Source organism: Pan paniscus, chromosome 1 (assembly GCF_029289425.2).
Source record: "Pan paniscus chromosome 1, NHGRI_mPanPan1-v2.0_pri, whole genome shotgun sequence".
Classification (NCBI taxonomy): Eukaryota; Metazoa; Chordata; class Mammalia; order Primates; family Hominidae; genus Pan; species Pan paniscus.
Window position 1 is genome coordinate 23,408,618 of NC_073249.2, and position 12,120 is coordinate 23,420,737.

Below are 12,120 nucleotides of genomic sequence, written 5' to 3' on the forward strand. Positions count from 1 at the left end.
GTGACTGACAGAGCAAGATTCCATCTCAAATAATAATAGTAATAATAGTATAAAAAATTTAAAAAAGAATTCCACAGACTGGGTGGAAAAGAAATTGATTTCCCACAGTCCTGGAGGCTGGAAAGTCCAAGAGCATGGCACCAGCATCTTGTGAGGGCCCCACCATGGCAGAAGGATGGAAGGCAGAGGTAAGCATGTGAGACATGAGAGGGAAGTGGTCCAGAATCATCCTTTTTATCAAGAACCCACTCCAGAGATGATGGCATGGATCCATTCCTGAGGGCAGAGCCCTCATAACCTAATTACCTTGCAAAGGCCCCACCTGCCAATGCCACCATAACAACAGCAATTACATTTCAACATGAACATTGCTGGGGACATTTGAACCACAGCACTCTGTTTTGTCCATGGTCTGGGCTTAGAACCAATAAATTACCCCTTCCTCCCAAGCCTTCTTGAGTTGGGTGATGAAGTTCTGTCACCTCATCATCTCTTCCTGGGTGGCCTTCTGTGGAAGATGATGCTATCGGCAGTGTTTCTCAGCATGTAGCCAGTGCTATCGGCATCCACATCACTCAGGGCTCTTGAAAATATCAGTGCCTGGGCCCCACCTCCAACCTGCTGAATCAGATTCTCTAGGGTGGGCCCCAGGCTTCTGCAATTTTAACATTGGAATTTGGGCAGGACTATGACATAGTGACTCACTGCCCCTCTCCAGCTGTCCTGTGTGTCCTGCAGTTCATGCTGCTTAGTGTTGACAGTGTCTGAGAAACCCAAAGTGTTGTAGCCCTGGGAGGTGGTATGTGGGCTCATAACTTTGGGGAACCAAGTGGAGTTAAGAGCTGTGATAAAAGCACTGTGGGCGTTCCAGGCTGGGGTGGGGGCTGGAATCTGAGGAATGGAGGAGTATCTAGGAAAGTGGCTGGAAGCAGACAACCTTGTGCTGGCTGCAGCTCATTCTTAGTGGGCAGGTCTTAGCAAGTCGTGTCATTCACAGCCCAGTTAAAAGATGTACTGGGCCGGGCACGGTGGCTCACACCTGTAATCCCAGCACTTTGGAAGGCAGAGGTGGGCGGATCACCTGAGGTCAGGAGTTCGAGACCAGCCTGGCCAACATGGTGAAACCCCCATCTCTACTAAAAATACAAAATTTAGCCAACCGTGGTGGCAGGCACCTGTGATCCCATCTACTCAGGAGGCTGAGGCAGGATCATCGCTGGAACACGGGAGGCGGAGGTTGCAGTGAGCCGATATTGCGCCACTGCACCCCACCCTGGGCAACAGAGCGAGGATTCATCTTAGAAAATAAAACAAAAAGTTGAACCAAGATTGCAAAGTTCCCTTCCAGCTCCAAAACTCAAGCCAGGGGCCCTGTGAGACTTTCCCGGAAGCCTGGGCCCTGAGGTTGCTGAGGGCGCTTCCATGCAGGTGCCGCTTCCATCCAGGAACTGAGCTCTGCCCTTCCGTTTGTTTGTTCACTTCACTCCTCCCCTAGAGGCTGAAGTTGCTTCTGGGAAGGAGGCTGGGCACTTCTGGGCTGAGCCTTGTTTCCATAGCACCCAGCCACCCTGCCAGGAAGACACAGGTTTCTCCTGGTTGACTGTGAGAGGACTTTGACCCGCGCTCCGTTTCCTGCTGGGCCAGACTTAGGAGGAGGTACCAGGGCAAGCAGCACAGTGGGACTTGCAGGTCCCGGACCCAGCCCTTTATTCAGACCAGTTGTTCTGGAAGTTTGGGCCCCAACCAAGAGCAACAGCAGCAGTATCAGGACACTTGTTAGAAATGCAAATTACTGGACCCCACCCTTGACCTACTAAATTAGAAACTCTAGGGTGGGGCCAGCCATCTGTGTTTTTGTAAGTCCCCAGGTGTCTCTCATGCACACCAAAGTTTCAGAAACACTTTATGCATTGTGTGTATGTGTGTGTGTGTGTGTGTGTGTTTTCTTTTTCTTTTTTTTTTTTTTTAGGATTTGACAGAGTCTTTATCTGGCTTCTGTTACATCTGATTCTGACTCAGGTTTACGGACACAATGCTGGAAAACCAATTCCTGCTCTACCCACGCCTCAACTTGTTAAGAAGAAACGTATCTAACACCGAGGCACGTCACATCTTCGCCATTCCCACTTCCTTTCTGCCCTAGGCATTCAATGTATGCCACCAGGGGCCATCAGGACTAGGGCTCTGCAACCACGGCAGCAGACAGGTGTGAAGCTCAGAGTCCCTCCTAACAGCCTCCCTCCAGCGTCTTCTTGGCCGCGGCGGCGAAGCAGCTCCGCAGGGCCTCGAAATCCCGCGCGCAGAAGTCCTTACTCGGCCCCGCAGGCGGCCAGCCGCTCGGGGAAGGCGCGGAGGCAGCTTCGCATGCGGCCCCATACCGCTCCGTCAGCCGACATGAGCGGCTATTCCCAGCGCCCCTCATGTGTGTGTTTTCAAAATGAGGTTTTGCTCTGTCACTGAGGCTGGAGTGCAGAGGTGCCATCATAGCCCATTGCAACCTCCACCTCCTGGCCTTAAGCAGTCCTCCTGCCTCAGCCTCCCAAGTAGCTGGGACTACAAGTGTGTGCTTGTTTTTTCTTTTGTAGAGATAGGGTCTTGCTATGTTGTCCAGGCTGGTCTTGAAGCCCTGGGCTCAAGCAATCCTTCCACCTTGGCCTCCCAAAGCACTGAGATTATAAGCATGAGCCTCCATACCCAGCCCAAGAACCCCCACTTTATTGTGTGATCAATTGTTCCAGTTTGCCCAGGACTCTCAGTTTTAGCACTGGGACTCTCTTTTTTTTTTTTAGACGGAGTCTTGCTCTGTCGCCCAGGCTGGAGTGCAGTGGCGCGATCTCAGCTCACTGCAACCTCCACCTCCCGGGTTCATGCCATTCTTCTGCCTCAGCCTCCCGAGCAGCTGGGACTACAGGTGCCCGCCACCATGCCCATGCTATTTTTTTGTATTTTTAGTAGAGACGGGGTTTCACTGTGTTAGCCAGGATGGTCTCGATCTCGTGACCTCGTGACCCACCCGCCTTGGCCTCCCAAAGTCCTGGTATTACAGGCATAAGCCACCGTGCCCGGCTTCTTTTTTTCTTTTTTCTTTTTTTTTTTTTTTTGAGACAATCTCGCTCTGTCATCCAGGCTGGAGTAAAGTGGCACAATCTTGGCTCACTGCGACCTCTGTCTCCCGTGGTTCAAGCAATCCTCCTACCTCAGCCTCCCAGGTAGCTGGGACTACAGGTGTGTGCCACCATGTCCAGCTAATTTTTGTATTTTTTTGTAAAGACAGAGTTTCACCATGTCGCCCAGGCTGGTCTTGAACTCCTGAGCTCAAGCAATTCACCCACCTCAATCTCCCAAAATGCTGGGAGTACAGGCATAAGCCACCGCTCTCACCCATTCATTCAGTTTTTCAAAATCAGATCTGAGCTCCAGTCCTGGGAGCCTGGGGCAGCTTCTGATGCTAGGAGAGGCACAGGCCTGGCTACCACCATGGGTAGCAGAGGAGTGGGGTCAGCTCTGAACTTAGGAGAGTGATAGGAGGAAGAGGAGGCTGGGAGAGTAACAGGAGGGAAGGAGGGAAATTCTGCTGCCGCCGCCACCGCCGCTGCTGCTTTGAAGCTTTCCTGGGTAAATGGTGACAAGGACCACAAACCTCCTTACCTGGGCGAGAGCTTTGGGAGGTTTCAAAGCACCTTCACTTACATCACCCTACTGGATTCCAAATTACTCCTTAGAGCAGTGCCCATAAGAAATACTGCATTTGTCCAGTTTCTATTTCCTCTGCCTGAGCTTGAGCTGCTTTGGTGGCAGGGACCATCCCAGTGTCCTCATCAAACCTTCAGTGCCCAGTAGACAGAACCCTTGCCCAATCTTCCCGTCCAAATCCTGCATCTTCTGCAGGAGCTAGTTCCTCTGCAGGTCCTGGCAATATGGAGCACGGGGTCCATAGTTTTCCTCCCACCTATGGATTTCCTCTGGGCCATCACAGCCTGTTCCACAGACTGAATTTCAGCTCCCTGTCTTGGCCAGGGCACATCCTGTCTAATCACTTATGTTCACCCAGCTTTGCACCCTCTTCAGCCTCCCCACGTTTAAGCGAGGCAGCTGGCGGTGCAGGAAGAATATTCATCCATCTCCTAGGAGCTCAGGAGTCAGACCCTGGGCCCAGACTCCTGCAGCAAGTCGGGGCTTCTGTCACAAGCGCCTCACCTTACTGGCTTTGGCGCCATCTAGTGGACGCATATGGGTCTGCGGGGACCGCAGCCCTTCCTGTGACCCAGAAGCAAAACCAGCGATTTACCTGGCCGTACATTATTTTTGAGTCCCGAATCCCAAGAGTCCACTCCCAACCCAGCTCAGCATGTATTGTCCACTGCCTGCTTAGTGCCGGACCAACACACCTTCACCTCACATCAACAGGGACTCAAACAGAGCCTCTTCCCCTCAAATCCCAGCCCCATACTCAACTGTGTGCACAAAAGCAGGCATTCGTCCTAACAAAGCAGAATGAAACAACCCAAACTTCCCTCAAGATGGGGAGCATGCATTCTACGGAATATTATGAAATGGATAAAAGGGTTTGCTGGATTGGAAACGTCTCCAAAAGCACATTAAAGAACAATACATACAGCATGATGCCGTTTATTAGAAGAAACAAACCCAAGCCTGATCCACTGTTCGCATATCGGTGTGAAATGCAGAGGGAGGGCTGGACACACACCAAGCTAATCACAGGGACCTTTAGGGAGGGATGGGGGTGGGGTAAGGGTGAAAGAGGCCTTTCCTTTTACACACCTTTACTGTGTATCTTTTTATATTTCTAAGGCAAAAGGTAAATTAAACAACCCCTGTGTTAAAGGTGGAGAGTGTCCAGGTTCTTGGCATCTTGAACAAAGAATTGGAAGAGACACACAAACAAAGCAAGGAAGGAATGAAGATTTTATTGAAAATGAAAGTACACTCCACTGTGTGGGAATGGGCCTGAGTGTAGGATTCAAAAGGCCCTGTTACAGAATTTGGGGGAGTTTAAATACCCCCTAGAGGATTCATTGGTTACTTCGGGTATGCCCTATATAAACAGAGAGGATGAAGTAAAGTTACAAAGTCATTTACCTGATATGCCCTATGGAGAGGATATTTCCTGTTATAGCTGAAGTGTGAATCAGCCTTATGTTCCCTGCCTGCAGACCCTATTTTCCTGCCTCACCTGGTGCCAGGAGCTGAGTCGCTGCTGCTCTCCCAGGTGCTCCATGATGAGCAGTGCTGGCCTTCTGATCCGACTCTCCCACACCCACACCAGCTGCCTTCCTGAGCCACCAGGCTCCCCAGTGGTGGCTCCTCTCCTTTGACGGCCTTGTCACCTCTCTGCAGTCTCTTCCCCTCACACCTGGCCGCTGCAGCCCCTCAGTGGTGAGCATTCGGTGGGCTGATCAGCATCCACACACCCCTCCTAGTAAGTGGCAATCCCCATTTTGTGAGCTGTCATGGGAGCCAGGGCCCCTCCTCCCACCTCAAAGGCTAAAGGGGGCAGCATTCCTTCTCCCTTCCTGGGCATCTAGCTAACCCAGGCAAAGATGCAGGGACAGGAGCCATCCCTCCCCGCTGTGGTGCCCAGCACCCCTGCCCATCATTACAGCCGATGCCTGTGGAGTTGTGGCAGGGGCTGCATTCAGCGATGCTGCAGCCCAGTAGTGGTGGTGACCACAGTCACCTCCCAAGACTGTCCCCGGCTGTGGCTGTGGCCATCCAGACTCCTGGTCAGCTCCCTGAGCTCCCCACAATACTCCCAAGGACTCCTTTTCTACTTAGTCATCAGGGTTGATTTCGATTGCTGGCCACCTCCCTTTGGGCCCTGGCCAGGCCTGTGGAGCTAGTCCTTTCCAAGTGTCACAGGTGAGTGATTGTGTGTGACGGACAGCGGGTCAGTGTGATAGATAACCTGTGGTCCACATAGGGAGATGGTGCCATACCAAGAAACTGCCAGGACCGAGATGTTAAAGAGTCAGGGGATGTGAATTGCTAAAGGCAACCATGGGAGATGACTGTTTCAAGAAAACTGGGAACCTAGGAAGCTTGGTGAGCACCCACTTGGACCTTCCCTGGCCTGGCAGGGCCTCCCCTTGGAGGGATAGCCCTGCAGCTTCCCCATCAGTGGGCAGGCTTGGGGAGGGCCTGGAGAGGAGAGGGGTCCCCTAAACACACCCAGCCCCAGGGCCTTAGCAGACAAGTGCTGGTGACCTATTATTTGTACTTACTGTAGTAAACACTCACTTTTAGGCTGGGGGCTCACGCATGTAATCCCAGCACTTTGGGAGGCCAAGAGGGGCGGATCACTTGAGCTCAGGAGTTTGAGACCAGCCTGGCCAACATGGCAAAACCCCGTCTCTACTAAAACTACAAAAAAATTAGCCGGGCGTGGTGGCGGGCGCCTTGTAATCTTAGCTACTGGGGAGGCCGAGGCAGGAGAATGGCGTGAACCCGGGAGGCGGAGGTTGCAGTGAGCCGAGGTTGCGCCCCTGCACTCCAGCCTGGGCGACAGAGCGAGACTCCATCTCATAAAAAATCACAACAGTCACTTCTATGAGCAGTGCTCATTTCACCCCGCCTCTACCACACACTCGGCAGGGCGGCTTCACAGGTGCCCTTCCTGCTGTCTGGGACCCTTTGCCAGACTCCTCCCCACCTGGCCACCCTTCTTTCCAACCAACAACGTGGCTCCTCGGTTCCTCCAGGTTCCTTCCTGCCCTGTAAAACCCCTGGCCTCCTGCCAGGCTCAAGAAATGCCCTCGGATCTCTTCCGTGCTTTCGCCCCGCAGGAGACACAGCCTAGGTCCCGCCTCCGTCACGCGACAGAGACTCAGAGAGCGCCCACGCGGGCAGGGCCCGGGCAAGGCTACCTCACCGCCGCCCACCCATCCCCGGAGCCTTCAGCAGCGCGGAGCTCAGGCTTCCCTGTCTCCCCTCTGCCCCCGCGCCGGCCGTGCGTGCAGTGCTTCGGCCCCTAGGCTGCTCCCACGCCCCGTCCTCCCTCCCGGGGTTGGTGCGGGTCTCCCAGGCCGGGCCGGGGCACTGGACCGACGCCCAGGAAGCGGCCGCCGCCGCAGCGAATTGCCCGCTCTCGCTTCGGCTTTCACCGCCCAGAAAGCGGCGCCTCCGACCCGGCTCTTAAACAAGGGCGACTTTTATTATAAAGCCCGGGGGTGGTGCGGAGGAGCCCGCCACTCGCTGCCCCTCACTGCGGCCCCTGGCCTTCGCCTGGAGGGCGCGCGAGCCGGCGGCCCCGAGAGGCCGGGGGTGGGAGGCGCGGGGGCGACCCCGCCGCGTGGAGCCGCCCGGGACGCACGCGGGCCCCAGCAGCCCCCGAGTGCAGTCCTGGCTGCGTTGTGGGAGCCGCGGCCACGCCAGCGCCGGGGCCCCTCCAGCCCGAGACTGGTGAGGCGGCGGGAAACCGCGGGACTGGGCACTGCCCGGCCGCGGGACGGCCAGGCTGGGGCTCTTCAGTGCGGCTTTCGGCGGGACTGCGGTCGCGGAACAAAGGGGCGCGGAGGTGGGCGGGGGGTGCATCGCCGGCGGGGCGGGGCCTCGGCGTCCGGGGCTGAGGTCTCCTCACCTCCGGGCCGGGCGGGGTCTGGCGGCCGCGCCCCTCCGCGGGCTCCCCAGGCGCCCAGCCGCGCGGCAACAACCACAGCCACCATTTCCGCTCCCCGCCCGCCCCTGCTCAGCGCTGGGGGCGCGAGGGCGCTGCTCGCCCGATTCAGAGGCCAGGTGTAACTACTGGTGTCACAGAAGTTCGGTGTTTCCAAGATGTGCTTCCTTTTTGTAGCGAAGGAAGCGCGGCCACCAGGCCAGGTCGTCCCAAAGTGCAGGGTCCCCGGCCCCCGTCATCCCCGCCCGGTTGCAGGCCCCGACGCTCCGCGCTCCCTCCTGCTGCGCGCGGCGGCCACCAGAGGGCGCCCGGCTGCCGTCACCCCGCGGAGCGCGGGACCCAGGCCGGGCGGGGGAGGTCAGCGGCGGGCCCGCCACCCCCGGCCCCTGCGCGGGGGGCCTGGCGCTGCTGGCGGCCGGGGGGACGATTGCGGGGTCCCTTTCCCAGACCGGAACCAACAGAGGCCGCCGGCCAGAGAACCGAGTTGGGTCGCCGTGTGACCTCGGGGCAGGTGCTAGCCTTCGTTGTGCCTCTGTTTCCCGCCTGTGAAGAGAGAGCGAGCACTGCCCGTCTGTGCATTGGGTCGCGATTCCCAAGCTCCCTAGGCTGGCCGTGGGGGAAGGCGGCCCCGCCGCCCCTGAGGCCCCGCGTGGGAACTCTCTTAGCAAGGGCACTGACGATGTCCTACTAACTGCCTTACGACTGTATTTTAAAGGAAGGTGGGAGGCAGGGCCCCTCATTTCCAAGTGCACCACCCACCAAAGCTGTGATCTTGTCACTGCTCAATACGAGCCTGGAAAATGATGTACAGCCCTTCCTTTAAGCGTGCTCGGTAAAAGGAGATCCATCCCAACAAGCAGAAGCTGATAATCTGCTTGAAAAGGGATTCCTCCACTTACAAAATTATTTGCAACGGGATTTTTCTCATTGAGTAAATTGTAGGCAAATCACCTGTGTAAATGAATATTTGTAACAGGCCAGCGGATTTGGAAATGAGTCTTACTGTAAAATAAGTACTTCCGTGGTAAAAATGGCTCCAGGGCCAAGGATGGGCCTGTGGTTCAGCTGGAGCATGCTGCCGGCTCACCTGATGGGCGCCTAGGACGTTCTCTAACGGGCCTCTGAGCCTGGTTCCCTCCCATTCCCTCTGCATCCACTCCAGCACGGAGTCCAGGAGGATTCTACCCTTCCTTGGCCAGAGGATGCTGAAGCTGGGCCCCTTCCTACCTGTTTCCTCTCTTGTGCCCCATCTCCTAGGGGAGATCCTTTGCTCCACTAGGCTCGACTGGAAGAGACCGGGAGGCCATGCAGGAAGCACCCTCACTGGCCAGGCACCCAAGATGTGCCAGGCACGGCCTCCCAGGCTGTAGCTCTACCAGGAGTGGGTGCTCCTTGTGAAGATTCTGACTTTGCTTGTCCCACCTGGCTTGGGGACTCCCACCCTCGCTCAACCACAGCATTGCCAAACTCAGTAGGGCATCTCTCTGGACACAGAGGGATGGAGGAAATGGCCACTCAGGCTCCAGAACTGCACGGGAATTCTGGGCCATATCTTGGCCCACCAGCCTCAGCTCACCCTGGCCACTCAAGCCTCGGCCTTCCTGGGGCCCCTTGGTTCTGGGGAGGGACCCATTAATAAATACCATTGCTCACTTGCTGCTTTTAAATCTCCTGAACGTTGGCGGGGCACAGTGGCTCACACCTGTAATCCCAGCACTTTGGGAGGCAGAGGTGGGTGGATCATTTGAGGCCAGGAGTTCGAGACCAGCCTGGCCAAGACAGTGAAACCCCGTCTCTACTAAAAATACAAACATTAGCCAGTCGTAGTGATGTACGCCTGTAGTCCCAGCTACTTGGGAGGCTGAGGCAAGAGAATCACTTGAACCAGTGAAGCAGAGGTTGCAGTGAGCCAAGGTCGCACCACTGTACTCCAGCCTGGGTGACAGAGTGAGACCCTGTCTCAAAAAAGCAAACAACAAAAAACAAAACAAAACAAACAAAAAACCCAAAAACCAATCTCCTGAACGTTGTGAATTTTTCATTAAATCCAAAAAGCTGGTGGAACGAGCACAGGCTTTCCACCCTCTCACCTGCAGAAGAGGCGGAAGCCAGTGCTGGTTTGATGGCGCCCTCTTCATTCCCATTGAGGTTGGAAAGCTGCCCCTCCCCAGCAGCCCTGGCCTCCCCTAGGGTGATGCTCAGGCCTGCCCTGGCGCACAGTGAGGGTGGAATCCTGAGAAGCCTATGGGGAGGGGCGCCAGACCTGGGGCTTCAGGTGGGAACCACCCAGCTGCTTTCATTACAGCTCCAGGGCTGTCCTTCCCACCACCGCATCCCTGCAGCTTGAGAGGGCTTACAGCCCATTCAAGAGAGACAGGCTTCATCCTCTGTGCACAGGCAGAATGCACCTCGTGCAGTGGATTGCCTCCATCCTTTTCTGTTTATTCTTCATTCATTTGTCCTACCCACAGTTCCTGACACTTGTTTCGAATCAGGCTCTCTAGTAGGGGTGAGGGCGGAAACATAAAGACATATTTTTCTGGGGTTCATGGAGAGTGATTCTTACTTCCTCATACTGGGGGGTTAGCGGGGGACACTCTGACTTCACCATTTACTAGCTGTGTGACCTAAGCAAGGCAAGTCATCCAGCCTCTCTGAGACTGTTTCCTTATCTATAAAATGGGACCAAGGGGGACTTGCCCAGAGACCTCCACTGTGAGTCTTGGCTGTAGGTTGTGAAGGGTTCCAGTGGAACGTCCTCTGGCCACAGCAGAAAGATAGCCTGGGGCTCTGGGGACTGTGGAGATAGGCCAGACCCTCCTCCTGGAAGGCCCTTTGTCTCTCTTCCACCTTCCTTCACCCACCTGGGGCTCCTCCCTGTTGTCCAGTGATGTCCAAGGGCCTGCTGCCTGTGGCTTGGCTGATTGAATATTGAGGGTCACTGAGGATTCCTGTCTGGGACAGGGACAGATACACCACAAAGGGAGAAAGAGCTCTCTAAGCCTCTTGAGTCATGAGGCCCCATCCTTGTTCTGGCTCTCCAACTTGCCCTGTGTGACCTCCTCGCAGGGCTTCCCCCATCCTATGAGGGCCTGCTCTGGACATGTCTGGAAGGGGGTGCGCACCTCCCTGCAGTCAGGCGTCAGCCCGGGGGAACTGGCTATGCTTCATCCAGACCCTTCCTCTCCTCCCTTAGAAATAGACTCCCAGCTCCAGAAAATGCCCATTCACACCAGGAAGGTCTAAGGATCCTCCCTACCCTGTACCCCACCTCATACCCATCAAAGTAGCCCAGGGTCCCCAGCAGTCAAGGTCCCCAGCCTCAAGAATTTGCTCATTAAGAAAAAGCTGATTCCCCCTCCTTCACCCTTCCCTTCCTCCCTCTTCCCATCTCCTCCCCTCCTCCACACCATGAGCAGCAGGCCAAGGTGGGAGGGGAGACAGACACCACCACCCCCGCCACCCACAGCAATCTTAATTGCCTAGATGAATCTAGACAGAGGCCGCCTGAGGCAGGAGCCTCATGTGGGGATGGCACCATGAGAAAACGAACAGTTCACCGCACCCACATTCATCACCATCATTCTTCATCACCTCTCTGTTAGTGTCAGGGGCTTCTTTAATAAAACTTTTAGCTGACAGCTGCCACTGTCCCTCAAGAAGTGACATGCCTCTGCTGGAACAGATCATCAGGAGAATCCTCCCCCAACTCCCCTTCCCGACCTGGTTCCCCCAAATATCAACAGCCCTTTTGTCATCTGGAATACAATTGCCATTTGCCCCCATCCAAAGGGAAAGAGTGGACCCCACCCCACCTCCTACAGGATAGAGTCCAGCCCTCAGGAGTTGCGTGGTGAGGGCAGTCAGAGAGACCCGCTGTGGAGACTTTGCAATACTTGAGGTCCCTGGTCACCCTGAGGGCTGAGTGAGCAGGCCTTTGGGACTCTGGAGGATGAGGCCCAAGCCAGGACACTCCTTGCTTTGCTCCTAGCCTCTCCCAGGTTCCCAGGTCCCTAGACCCACTCTGGTCCTGCCCTCCTCTGGCCTTGGCTGTCACTGTCATCTGCACCCATCAAGCTAGAGCGCTATAAGGCAGTCTCATCTCCAGGGCTGGGGCTGGAGGTGCTCCTGACAGGCAGCTTCATTATCCCACTGGCAGGGAAATGTTTGCTGCATACCTGGGAGCCTAAACCTTACAGCTGGAACACAGGGCTGCACAGAAGCCGGGTTGCTGGGGGCTGGGGAAGGGAGGGGAGTTGTCCCTCAATACCCTTTGGCCCCTTCAGAATGTTGAGCTACATGAATGTTACCCAACAAGTAAATAAATAAAATATTCATAAAAACTGAGGCATACAGCTGTGTGCAGTGGTATACATCTATAGTCCCAGCTACTCGGGAGGCTGAGGTGGGAGGATCACCTAAGCCCAGGAGATGGAGGCTGCAGTGCGCTATGATCATACCCATGAATAACCACTGCACACTCCAGC

General features: G+C 55.7%; 1 pseudogene; it reads right to left on the bottom strand.

The window, feature by feature from the left end:
* Positions 1 to 1,420: 1,420 nt before the first annotated feature.
* Positions 1,421 to 4,369, bottom strand: LOC117979094 (NADH dehydrogenase [ubiquinone] 1 alpha subcomplex assembly factor 8-like; annotated as a pseudogene).
* Positions 4,370 to 12,120: the final 7,751 nt, after the last annotated feature.